Below are 14,228 nucleotides of genomic sequence, written 5' to 3'. Positions count from 1 at the left end.
GGTTGCGGATTTGTAGTTAGTCGGAGACTAAAACATCTGGTATCCAGCTTCACCCCAGTTAATGAAAGACTTGCTGCAATTCGAATAAAATCTAAATTCTTCAACATCAGCTTTATTTCTTTTCCACAAGAAAAAGAGAGAAATGGAAGCGGGAGTGGAAAAAATCGAGATGTACAGGAGCCAGAATGAAGTCCGAAAATTCTACCAAAGAGTGAAACATCAAACAGATGGCTTTGGTACAGGCACATCCTCCTGTAGAGACCATCAAGGTAATCTGTTAACAGATACAGATAGCGTGCTCAGGATATGGAAGGAACATTTCTCCAATCTGCTGGTATCCAATAGTAGCGAAGACGATGATACCACAGAAGAAGATGGTATAGAATGTATACCGCCCGGCCAAGATGAGGTAAAAACAGCAATCAACCGGCTGAAGAATAATAAAGCAGCAGGAGCCGAACTGTTTAAAACCGGAAGCGACGCGCTGATAAGGTGTATGCATCAGCTAGTTAGCACCATCTGGCAGGAAGAACGCGTACCCGACGATTGGAACTTGAGCATCCTATGTCCCGTTCACAAGAAAGGATATAAGACTGTATGCTCCAACTATAGGGGCATAAGTCTTCTCCCTATTTCCTATAAGATAGTGTCAGATATATTGTGCGAACGACTAAAGCCGATGGTCAACGAAATAATTGCACCATACCAATGTGGCTTTAGACCTGGCAAGTCCACCATTGACCAGATATTTACCCTGCGGCAAATCCTAGAGAAGACCCAAGAGATGCAGATCGACACATATCACCTTTTTGTCGATTATAAAACAGCATTCGATAGTCCCCTCCGATCAAAGGTATTCCATGCAATGTCTGAATTTGGTATCCCCGCAAAGCTCATCCGGCTTTGTAAGATGACTTTAACTGATACTAGGTCCTTAGTTAAAATTGGAAAGAACCTCTCCGAAGAATTTTGTACCAAAAGAGGTTTCAGACAAGGAGACAGCCTTTCGTGTGACCTATTCAACATTTTGCTGGAAAAGGTAATACGAGATGCAAATGTCAAAAGAAATGGCACAATTTACACCAATAGCCACATGTTACTTGCTTATGCTGATGACATAGACATCATGGGACGATCAGTAAAGGAAGTAACTGATACCTTTAGGAAGGTCGAAGCAGAATCTGCAAAAGTGGGTCTGACGGTAAACGGCGAAAAGACCAAAGTGATGGTGTCGACGCGCAAAGCGTCCATAGAGCTCTGACCAACTGTGGAAGTTGAGGTAGTTAAAGACTTTTTGAGGTAGTTAAAGACTTCGCCTACCTCGGCACTGCCATAAACACAACAAACAACATCAGTTGTGAAATAAGAAGAAGAATTGTATTGGCCAACAGATGCTACTATGGTTTAAGTAAGCAATTTAAAAACAAAGCCACATCTCGTCAAACAAAAATAACACTATACAAAACGCTGATACTACCCGTGCTAATGTATGGCTCCGAAGCATGGGTACTTGCGCAAGCAGATAAGGCAGTGCTTGGTGTGTTTGAGAGGAAAATGCGAACATTTTTTGTTAATTTGTTCCATGTGATATACAATATGTCACCTTTGTGTCATAAGTCTGGATTTGGAACAAATCGACAAAAATTCTATTTTTAAAAAATCTTCTATAACTTTTATGTTCTAACAGATATTTCTCTAAATATAAAGATATTCTATGTAATATTGTTAATAATTCAAGTCAAAAATATAAATATTTTCTTAAGACGTCTCCACGCAGTTGTGACACAAACATTGAAATGGCGTATGGAACACTTAAGCATGACACCGACGATATAACAACCAAACCATCGAGATTTTCGATCCAACACTAAGACAAAAATTGTTGCCAAGGCAATAATTAAAAACTCTTGTACATCGCAAAAGCATTGGAACACTCCTTCAGGCAGTTTTGGTCTTGCGGATAAAAAACTTCAAGTCAAAATCGCAAATCCTGCCTGCACCGTAGACAAATGGTCTAGTGTACTTTTTGCTCAGTATAATCCCAGGAATCAGAAACGCGAAGGGCCCAATTAGGTGTTTTTCCTTCAATACAAATCGTAATATATAATTTCTCAAATATGTTCTGACTATAAGCAGACTCTTTTTCTAAAATACATCTGTCTCTAAGAAGATCTTCATAAAAGGACTTCTGTGTGCAGGAACGCCTTTCTCAATGTTTTACGTTTCCCTTCTAAACATCGGTGAACATTTTCTGCAGTTTCCCTGTAGTTTAAAAGACAATTGAACAGGGAATAATGGCTAAGAGATATCTAATCAAGTCGTCAATAAGGACGTTTCAATTTTATACGTTGCAACATGAATTATACGCACTAGGGTATCACAACAAATTCCAAAGAAAAATCTCCTGACTTTGTGAAAAAAATTATTGTTTTTAATAATTGATTTATGTATTTGTTTATTTTTATATAAACACCAAAAAAATCTATTAATCTCATAATTATTTTTTATTATTATATATTAATTTTTTATTTATTTGTCTTTTCTGATTTAGGGTTTATTTCCATTTCTTCTGCTCTCCTGTACTTTAAAAGACTATTGAACCTTTAAGATATCCATTTAATTAGTCAGTAAGGACTTTACGATGTTATTCTAATGTTCATTTATCCGTTGCAACATATGTGGCGTATACATTGTGACATGAATCATACGCACTAGCGTGTCACAAACAAAACTTCTCCTGACTTCGTGGTAAATAATATTTTATATAATTTTAATACATTTTTTAAGTATTTATCTTTTTAAGCAAGGTGTTATAGTTTTTTTTTTATTATTTTTATTTACTTTTTATACCCTCCACCATAGGATGGGGGTATATTAAGTTTGTCACTACGTTTGTAACTACTCGAAATAATCATTGTAGACCCCACAAAGTATATATATTCTTGATCAGCGTGCAATTCTACATTGATATAGCCATGTCCGTCCGTCTGTCCGTCTGTGGAAATCACTCTAGCGTCCGAACGGATTGACGTAGGTTGATGAAATTTTGGGAAGATATGTTATATTTACGTAGGACTTTTGGTATTGAAAGCGGGCTATGTAGGTCCACGCTTTCGTATAGCCCCCATACAAAATGACGCGTGACGCGTCGTCGTTTTAAGGAATTTTTAAGATATTTGGCCCATTTTACCACTGAATTGGTTGTAATTTGGTACTTTGTGTCTCCAGAGGCCAAAAAATATTCCTACCAAAGTTGGGTTATATAGGTCCAAGTTTTGGTATAGCCCCCACATAAGGCCCCTTATAAAGTACGCGTCATTTTAATATATTTTGAATGTATTAGACCCATTTGACCAAAGAATCGGTTGTAACTTTGTATTTTGTGTTTCCAGAGGCTAAGAAACATTTCTACCATAAAATGTTTATATAGTTCCAAGTGTTGATATAGCCCCCATAATACAATATCTCCCGATTTTCGATATTTTGAACGTTTTGGCCTCATTATCACACCGAGATGGCTGAAATTTGGTATTTAGTCTTCTTTAGGCGTATAAAACTTTCCCCCAGAAATTTGTAGGTATCGGTCCACGCCATCATATAGCCCCCATAGAACGGTACTTTCCGAATTTCGGTATTTTCAAGGTTGTGGCAACATTAATCCACCGAAATGGCTGAAATTTGTGGTGGAGGGTATAAAAAGTTCGGCCCGACCGAACTTAACGCTTTTCTTACTTGTTTATTGGTTTATTTTGTCTTTGGTGATTTATGTATTCTCATAATTTACCTAAAAACACAAGTTGAACTTGAAAACTATAGACAGATTTATTGGTCACAAGTTTTGTTGGACTTTTCTCAAGTCCAATATATTCTATTTGTTAAACGTTTTTGAAACCTTGGATATTTTATGGGCAAAAATTTTCCGTTTTTTTCTTTTTCTCCTTTTCAATGTTGATATTCCTCTTCCACAGTGTTTTGAGTTTTGCACACACTTGAAAACACTTTCACTTTAATTTATTGTCACACATTTGGCAAAACTTTTCTTTTCCAACAATAAAATTCAACTGACATCCACCATTTGTATGAGTAACTTTTATATATTATTTCTTTTTTGGAAGGTTTTTAGTTTTTTTCTTTTCAATTACAGCAAGATGTTTTTACATTTCCTTTCTTTTTTCAACATTCCATTATAATTTTCATAACCACAAATTCATGACATTTGGGAAACCGACATTTATTTTTCTATTGTGATATTTTCGGTTAATGTTTTTTTTTAATAATTTAAAACGTGCTTTATTATGATTTTCTATATTTTCCGCCACCGCCATCAAACATTTCCGTTTTCCGTTCTATTACGCGTAAAATAATTGTTACCACTAGATGTTGAACGTATCCTTGCCGCCATAAAACTAATAACACATTTGAGGTTGTAAAGGCTTTTTTATACTCTCCAAACAAAGGCTTCCAGTGGTGAACTAAGAGAGAGGCAGGGAAATAAAGAGACCCATTACACACTGTTTAGTGTGTAACAGACGCTCTTATTTCATTAAGTTTACAAAGCTCTCTTAAGTAGTTCATTCTCTTTTGTTAAAATGATGCTAAATAAAGCAATGTTTTTAATTTCCATTACACTGTCACACCAATGACCCGACCTACCCCTCATTCTATGGCATTTTCACGGTCAAAATTGTTTTTTTTTGGCCATAATAAATATGGCCAAATGCTGCTGGTTGTAAATAATTTAAGAATCATGTTTGTCCATCATAAATTCTACTATTTCTGTGTGAAATTTTCAATTTATATTGTTGTTTATGGCAGTGGGCAAGAAACGCTTCTCTACCCCCTCCCCCTGTGTTGTAGGAGTGCGCCAAATTGCTATTAAATCATATTTTTTATTCAAACGGAAATGCAATAGTAAAACTAACGGAAGTGATTTTGTTTGGTTATTATTGGCATAAATATTAAAGAAATCTTTAAGAAGTGTATCAAACACCGACGTAGCCAGAAATACATCTCGACACCATTTCGGGGTGAGCCCAATGGACCAAATTTAAAATTTTGTGAGTTCGTTGATAATATGAAACTTATTCCAGAGACTTTTTATCTTAAATTACATCAATTACTTACTAAGCTGGCCCATTACAGAACATTTGTTCCATAGACCAAACTGAGAAAAGATATCCAATTCTCTCTGTTTCGTGCTTCGCTTTTTGGAATACCGCGCCTTGTCATCTCTTTATCCACCTGTTTGCGCCATCTATTCTTTGGCCTGCCAATTCTGCGTGCACCGCCATGTGGCTCGAATTTATTCGCCTTTTTAGCGGATTCATCATCGCTCATTCTTATGATATGGCCTAGCCAACGCAATCGTTGCATCTCGATACGTTTAACTATATTCATGTCTTTGTATAGCAGGTACAGCTCGTGGTTCATACGACGTCGATATTCACCTCAACGCAGATCGGTCCGTAGATCTTTCGAAGAATTTTTCTCTCAAACACGCCAAGCACAGCCTTATCTGCTTGCGCAAGTACCCAGGCTTCGGAACCATACATCAGCACGGTTGGTATTATCAGTGTTTTGTAGAGCGTTATTTTTGTTTGACGAGTTGTGGCTTTGTTTTTAAAGTGCCTACTTAAACCATAGTAGCATCTGTTGGCCAATACAATTCTTCCTTTATTTCACAACTGATGTTGTTTGTTGTGTTTACGGAGGTGCCGAGGTAGACGAAGTCTTTTACTACCTCAAAATTATAGGAACCAACTTCAACAGTTGGTCCGATCTCAATGGACGCATTGCGTCGACACCATCAGCTTGGTCTTCTCGCCGTTTACCGCCAGACCCAATTTAGCAGATTCTCCTTCGACCTTCATAAAGGTATCGCTTACTTCTTTTACTGATCTTCCCACGATGTCTATATCATCAGCATAAGCAAGTAACATGTGGCTATTGGTGTAGATTGTGCCATTTCTTTTGACATTTGCATCTCGAATTACCTTTTCCAGCAAAATGTTGAATAGGTCACACGAAAGGCTGTCTCCTTGTCTGAAACCTCTTTTGGAACTAAACTGTTCGGAGAGGTTCTTTCCAATTTTAACTGAGGACCTGGTATCAGTTAAAGTCATCTTACAAAGCCAAATGAGCTTTGCGGGGATACTAAATTCAGACATTGCTTGGAATACCTTTGAACGTAGCGGGCTGTCGAAGGCTGCTTTGTAATCGACAAAAAAGTGATATGTGTCGACCTGCATCTCTTGGGTCTTCTCCAGGATTTGCCGCATGATAAATATCTGGTCAATGGTGGACTTGCCAGGTCTAAAGCCGCATTGGTATTGTCCAATTATTTCGTTGACCATGGGCTTAAGTCGTTCGCACAATATCCCTAACACTATCTTGTAGGCGATAGGGAGAAGACTTATGCCCCTATGGTTGGAGCATAAAGTCTTATCTCCTTTCTTATGGACGGAACACAAGATGCTCAGGTTCCAATCGTCGGGTACGTGTTCTTCCTGCCAGATGGAGCTAACTAGCTGATGCATACACCTTATCAGCGTGTCGCCTACGGTTTTAAACAACTCTGCTGGTAGGCCATCAGCTCCTGCTGCCTTATTATTCTTCAGGCGGTTTATTGCTGTCTTTACCTCATCTTGGCCGGGTGGAAAACATTCAATACCATCTTCTGGGATTGGATCTGTGGTAACTTATCTACTTAGCTCTTTCCATATCCTGAGCACACTATCTGTATCAGTTACCAAATTACCTTGCTGGTCTCTACAGGAGGATGTGCCAGTTCCAAAGCCATCAGTTTGATGTTTCACTCTTTGATAGAATTTTCGGACTTCATTCTGTCTCCTGTACATCTCGATTTGTTCACACTCCCGCTTTTCCATCTGTCTCTCTTTTTCCTGCGGAAACGACGTTTCTCCTCTCTTCTTTTCTCCCTGTATCTCTCTCGTGCGCTACGCTTTGCTATGGATTGTAAAGTAGCCCTATATGCCACATTTTTCTCTTCGGTAGCAACACGACACTCCTGGTCATACCATGGATTCTTTGGTGGAGGTCTCTGGTATCCAAGTACTGATTTTGCGGTTGTTTGCATGGAGTGGGTAATGTTTTGCCATTGTCCTGATATGTTATCGGGTCGAGGAGTGCTTTGATTAAGCAATTGGGCTAGTTGAGTGGAATATACTGTGGCTATCTGTTGTGTTTGCAGCCTATCGATGTCCAACTTCCGCGTTGTGTCAGTTCGTGCTTTATTTGCAACGTTTAGACGGGTACGTACCTTTGCTGCAACAAGGTAGTGGTCCGAATCAATGTTTGCGCCTCGGAACGATCGTACATCCAACACGCTGGATGAATGTCTTCCATCCATCACAACATGATCAATTTGATTTGTTGTTCTTTCATCTGGAGACAGCCAGGTGCCCTTATGAATATCGAGATGCTTAAATCTGGTACTGCTAACTACCATGTTTTTTGCAGCTGCGAAGTCTATCAGCCTCATACCATTGTCAGATGTTTCACTGTGGAGATTGAAATTCCCGACTGTTGGGCGAAAGATATTCTCCTTTCCAATTTTGGCATTAAAATCGCCTAGAATAATTTTAATGTCATGGGCAGGGCAACGTTCTTATGTTTCTTCTAAGCGCTCGTAAAACATATCTTTGCTCTGTTCGTCCTTTTCTTCAGTGGGAGCAAAAAAAGAAACATAATATAATTTCAGAGGTAAGCTCGCTTGGAGGTCCTTGTAGCTGTAACTAGATGTTTCTGATATAAGATGTAAGATTTCTCTGTTTGTCTTTTTAAATCTATATGCCAATAATACCGTACGCTATAGATAAAGCATGCAACAGATTATAAAATTTCTCACCAAGGCAATGAGTTCTTTGGTGCGTATATGTGTTGATAATAATTATTCGAGCCCCAAGTAAAATTTCCAAATAGGTTTGAATTTAAATTCGTATACTCTAATATAGAAAACCCCACCAAAAGTCTTTGTGCCTTAATAAATGCTTCCAAAAGAACTACAGACCTTGAAGAAGATTTTTCACTATATCATTTTCCTATAGAAAGCTTTTAAATAAATGAAATGTGGCTACGAGAAGACGTCTCAAAGGGTCTTTTGCAAAAAAAAAAAAAAAAAAAAAAAAGATTTTTCATAGGGTCTCCTATCTGTAAAAAAAGTCTTCAGCCTTATTAAGCACTAAAAAGATTTTTCGTCTAAAAACGACCTATCCAAAGGCATTCTGCCTTGAAAAATCTCATATATTAATATAAGATGAGTTCTGTAGTGCGTATAAGTGTTGATAACACTTATACGAGCCCCATGTGAATTAGCCCCCTGTGCAATGCTCCCAAAAAGGCCTTCAGACATTTCACTACAAAGACATTTCACTACAAAGACATTTCACTATATAATTTTACTACAGGAATCTTTTAAATAAAATATTTATGCCACAAGAAGATTCTCAAAGGCTCTTCTGTCTACACGCAGAGAAAAAAATATGTTTGATCCAACAATATTCCAAGAGCAAAATATGTATTGTTAACATATTGTTGGATTCCTCATGTAGTATTGTAAATCCAAAAATAGTTTGTGTCAACTGAACAATATTTCTCTCTTTTCTTCGAAAATTTGTTTCTCTTCTCTCGCTATAAAAACAATTTTGGTGAGTTGTGGTGTGTTTGTATGACATGCTGCCTTTACCTTTGTTTTGTGTGTATGTACTTGTGAGACTCTTGTTTTTAGTCGTTCCTGTTTTGTTTCATTCTTCTTTCCTTTTCATGTTTGTTATGGTGTTTAATTATTCCTTATGTTGTGGTGGGTTCTTGTGGCTTTTTGTTTGTCTTTGTTGTCAGCCAATGCAGCAAACCATGTATTGTGTTCATCAATGATTGCAATATTATACGCGACATGAGAAGTATATGCACTCAAATCAAAAATTTCTGGGCTGGTTTTCTGTATTGACAATACTTTTTGTAAACAAAATTAGATTATGATTGTTCCTACAATCGGTATTGTTAACGATTTTAACAATATTGCGGAAATTCGAAAGTTGTTTTTGTTTTCTATGTTTGGAAAAAAATATGGTATTTTTGGATTAGGATTACAATGTTTGAACAAAACAAATACATTTTTGGAACCAAAACATATATTTTTGTTCCAACAAAAGCGAAAAATATTTTTTCTCTGCGTGTATAAGAAGATTTATTAAAGAGTCTCTTGTCCATTAAGAAACCCATTCAAAAGTCTTTTGCGAAAAGGTTTTTTTGTCTATAAGATGACCTATACAAAGGACCTCTGCCTTGAAAAGACATTTTGCCTTAAGAAAACCTTCTAAAAGGACTTCGATGTTCTTTAGACTTTTCAAGAGATTTTCTGACTATTAGAAACGTCCAATTGGGAGGTTTACAAATTCCTTCCTCCTATAAGATCCTTTTTTAAAGATCATCTATTTATAAGAACATCTTTCCAAAGGCATCCTACAGTATGTCAAAAGCAAGGCTACAGTATGTCTCTTATATTGTCTTTTAGCCAAATTATTTTCTACCTAAAATATAATCTTCCAAGACATTCTGTCTATAAAACGGCTTTTCTTATACGAGCCCCATGTTAATTTGGTTTATATGTTATTTTATTTGGGTGCCACCGTGGTGCAATGGTATGCACGCCCGCCTTGCACGCAGAAGGTCGGTGGTTCGATTCCCCGGCCAGGCAACACCAAACATTTTTCAACGGTGGCCAAATACCCCTCAGTAATGTTGGCGACATTTCCTGAGTATTTCAGCCTTGAAAAACTTCTCTATAAGTGGTGTCTTGGGACACGCCGTTCTGACTCGGCGATAAACAGTAGGTCCCATATCATTGAGCTAAATATGAATCGGGGTGCACTCATTGATATGAGAGAAGTCTCCCTTGTCCCGTATGGGATGTTGTGGAACAATGTTTTGTTGTGTATGTTATTTTATTTATTTACTTATTTATTTATTTATTTATTTACTTATTTATTTATTTATTTATTTTTATTTATTTATTTATTTGTTTATTTTTTTCTTTCTTTATTTATTTATTAATTTATTTATTTATTTATTTGTTTTTTTATTTATTTATTAATTTATTTTTATTTATTTATTTATTAATTTATTTTTATTTATTTATATATATATATATACTAGCAAAATACCCGCTACTTCGTATGCGGAAAAGGAATAATATACCAATAAACAATCTATATATATAAAAAAGGATGATGTTAGTTACTACGCTTATAACTCAAGAACGGCTGAACAGATTTTGACAATTCGCGCCAATTCGGAATGGTCTCATGGCAGAAAAGGATAAAACCTAAAAAAATCGCGAAACTTTGCGAATAAATTGCAAAAATATTTTTTCAAAAAAGTCAAATTTTCCACATATTTATATCGAGCTTCGCGTTTGGAGTATACATTGACACCTATTTGGACAGTTTTTGACAAAAAAATACCTCTGTTTTGTAAATTTTTGAAAGTTGTATAGAATTTTTATTCACAAGCAAATCGATTTTCTTTTATTTTCAAGCTTATTTTAGGAAATTAACAGCGAAAATGTTTAAAAGAAGAGGGCTTAGACCATTTTTAATTATAGCCTTTTGCAGGGATATCCTTCTCAATGGGGATTTGTTTGAAGTATACGCAAAGGAAGTGACATTTGAAACCCAGTGGGTTTGTTAAATCCGGTTATATACAAACATACTATTAGTTTAGAGTTTGTAAAGATTAGTGATGGTTCCCACAGTTTTGAGGAAAAAGGTACAAATCCACAAAATTGGTGGTATTTGAAAAATCAAGAGCTCGGAGGTAATTTCATTGGAAGTGAAGTTGTGACATACATACATATATGTACATACATACATACATATAATTTAAACCGTAAGTAAAACATCTTAGAAAGATCAACTTCCGATTTATGGGGTATAAAATTTAAGCTGTACCAGATATATATTGATACTGTTTAGATCCTGTCATGATACTAAAAAATTATGTCGCCACTGAAAAGAAGTATGAATTCAATCAGTTTAGTTCCCTCAGAGCCGGAAGGTAATTACAATTGGCCAAATACATACATATGTACACTGGTATTGTTGATACACTGTACGTATGTACATCGAAAAAGGATGATATTCAAAATTGGAAAAAAAAAAGAAATTGAAGGTACTGACATGTATTCATTATCGGGCGACATAAGTAGGTAAATACTTATTAAACGTTAATTAGTTTGTTATTTTAATTTGACTATGTTATTTACATCGAGATTAAATATAGGGTGACTAAGTAATCGACAACAGTCACGTGTTAGTATGACAAGACTTCAAGCATCCGAAACACACAAAGAACGGCAACTAATAGAATAGCTCTGCTAACAAGGATCAATGTATCAAGTACTGGATTGTACAGTCCCAACCAAAATTAAATTACCGCATTTGTCCGTGTTACCAGAGCCATTGCGTCTAATTCCGAATTTGCAATGCAAGTAGAATTCGGGAGATCACGTTAAACAGAGGAGCCAGAAAAAAGTAGACGAAGGTGGTTATCTGATAACGATCGTTTCCCTCTGCTCAAAATAGGTTAATTGATTCAAACGCAAATTTAAACAAGCACTATATTCAGCATTAAATTTAAATTCCTACGATCGCATTCCTTCCTTCGTATTCAATTGCTTGAGTGAAATATTGTGTTCAGTGGTGAAAACAAGAATTGCAGAAAACCATCGATTATGAAACGAATAGGGGCGTTATGATATTATTTTGCTTCAACTGTGCTACCAAATATTTTTATTTACATCGCAAAACGTGTTACTTGCTTAAAATATATATCTTAGTCCCGATTTTCAGTTGTGTTCTGTACCTAACAAACTGCGAGACGAAGTTCGCCGGGTCCCCTAGTATATAATATGTTGAACAGTGAAAATTTTGATGTACTAATACGTGTTTGAATTGAAATTTAATTATACCCTCAGCATTTATGCTAACGAGGAAAAAACATTGTTAGATACACTTTCATACGGGCAAAATGTGCCTCATCGAAATAATGGTTTTAGACCCCAAATATGTTTGGACGAAATGTGTTTAAGACAATTTGGAATCGATTGAGCAATGTCCGTCCGTCCGTCTGTCTGTCTGTCTGGCTGGAGCGCACGATAACTCTCGAACGGATGAACCGATTCGTTTCAAGTTTTGACTTTCGTAATATTTTACCCAAACTTAGTTTAAGTTCGAAGATGGGCTATATCGGTCCACTCCTTCCGGTACCTCCCCCACAAAAGTTCGAAAATGTTCGGAAAATTTGTGCGCACCATAACTCTTGAAGGGAGTAACCGATTTGGTCCATACTTTGCCCATCGTAAAGTGTGTACCAGACTTAAATAAGGTTTTAATATGGACTCAATCGGTCCACTCCTTCGGGTACCTCCCACACAAAATTTCGGAAAAGTTCAGTTTAGGGCCATCTCTCGAATCGCTTTGATTTTTGTTTTAGCAACTTGTATTCACTGCCCTCCATACGACGGTACAAGTTTCATCAGGGGCAAGTCCATACTTCCTGAGAAAATAGCCTGAAAGTTGCAAAAAACCCTTATGACACCGTGTGAGGTGGTTGGAGCGCAAGATGACTCTCGAACGGATCTGCCGATTTGGTCCAAAATGTTTGCTTAGTAATATTTTGTCCAAACATAGTTTAAGTTTGAAGATAAGCCATATCGATCCACTCCTTCAGGTACCTCCCCCACCAAAGTTCAAAAATGTTCGGTCAATGTCGGTCCATTCCTTTTAGTATCAACATTTTTGTCGGTTCAAACGCCCAAAATGTTTAAAACCCCCTAAATACATACTTATTTTGGGAAAACATTGTTTCAATATACACAGGCTGAGGGTATATCTCTGTCGGCAAAGCCGACTGATACTTTTTTACTTGTTTTATTTAAGTACTGTTCGTACGCGTTTCGCTCGAATTTCAACAAAGACCTCCACATTTCAACAGCGACCTAGATTTTAAATTCCAGTCCATGTTTTATAGAACGGTATGGTTATTTTGAAAATTTTATCCACATATTCCAACCGAATTTTGGAATTTGTGATATCAAAATGTAGAAAACCTTTATTCAAAATATGTTACCCTATATATCACAGTTAATTTTTGAAACATTTTATTTTAGGCCTTTTTGTTCTCAGGGTGTAAGAACCTTCTTGTAAAACATTAGCCCCATAGATTTTCCTTTTTCAAATGAACTTACTATAACGTTCAGAACAGGCAACAATTTAACTCTACTTGTTCAGTTTTAACTCTACTTGTTCACCAAATGCCAATTGTACTACATGTAGGAACCTTTCATACATTTAAAGGTGGATTTTAATAAACATTCTGATCCTGATCCTCTGATCTCAACAGTGATTCTCATAACAAATTTCATTTATCGATTCACTCAATACCAGTGCTTCAATATTTAGTATTATTAAATACTTATAGTACACTTATGGTACGACCACCTCCAATAATGAACCTGACAAATAAATAATAAATCGGAACTCCACTTCTATTCCTTAGCCCAATACCTAACTTATTGCAATTTGTACTTTTCACACACTAATTTTATAATTCCAGCTTCAATGCTACACTCAACGTCAAATTTAATACCATTTGGTACATTTCCTATTTCTCAATAAATCTGCCAGCCTTCAGCCTCATTTCAGGATTTGTATGCATTTCAAAAAATCCTTATCTAAACTCCAACACAAACCCTCATATATCAATTCGAAATTCCATTTATATCCCTTCATGCAACACCAAACTGGTACCAAATTTAGTACTTATAATATGTATAAGTTTTAAAAAATTTCTTCCTCATATTCAAAACTATATCCAAACCGCGATTTAATATTTTCAGTATACATATCTTCCAAAACTTCCCCTCTATCTCCACTATAAACGCCAACTGCTATACTATACCGAATTTCGCAATGTCAGATCTACCCCTTTACACAATAACAATTTGAACCAAATTCTGTGTCAGTTTCATTTAATTCATAAGTTTCGTACACTTATTGTACGTATATCCACAACTACATTCGTATCTCAACCATACACACCAACAGCGGCTACAATACCAAATTTCCGAATTCTATCTCTATTCATAATACCATTAATACTTTTCGCATGAAAGCACGAATTTCAATTACTAAACAGTAATTCCGAATTTT

The 14,228-nt window shown here is 36.2% G+C and overlaps 1 protein-coding gene across 3 annotated transcripts in view; it reads right to left on the bottom strand.

Moving 5' to 3' along the window:
* Positions 1-5,702, bottom strand: part of LOC141396830 (uncharacterized) — a 51,026-nt gene extending 45,324 nt beyond the window's left edge. For all 3 annotated transcript variants that reach the window (XM_073972502.1, XM_073972503.1, XM_073972504.1), the window contains exon 1: positions 3,785-5,702. The gene's annotated coding sequence lies outside the window, so the exon portion shown is untranslated. The remainder of the gene's footprint in view (positions 1-3,784) is intronic.
* Between the last annotated feature and the right edge of the window lie 8,526 nt (positions 5,703-14,228).

This window comes from Musca autumnalis, unplaced genomic scaffold (assembly GCF_047663935.1).
Source record: "Musca autumnalis isolate F117 unplaced genomic scaffold, ASM4766393v1 scaffold_3, whole genome shotgun sequence".
Classification (NCBI taxonomy): Eukaryota; Metazoa; Arthropoda; class Insecta; order Diptera; family Muscidae; genus Musca; species Musca autumnalis.
The sequence above is the reverse complement of the archived record's forward strand: the minus strand, read 5'-3'. Positions and strand labels throughout refer to the sequence as shown.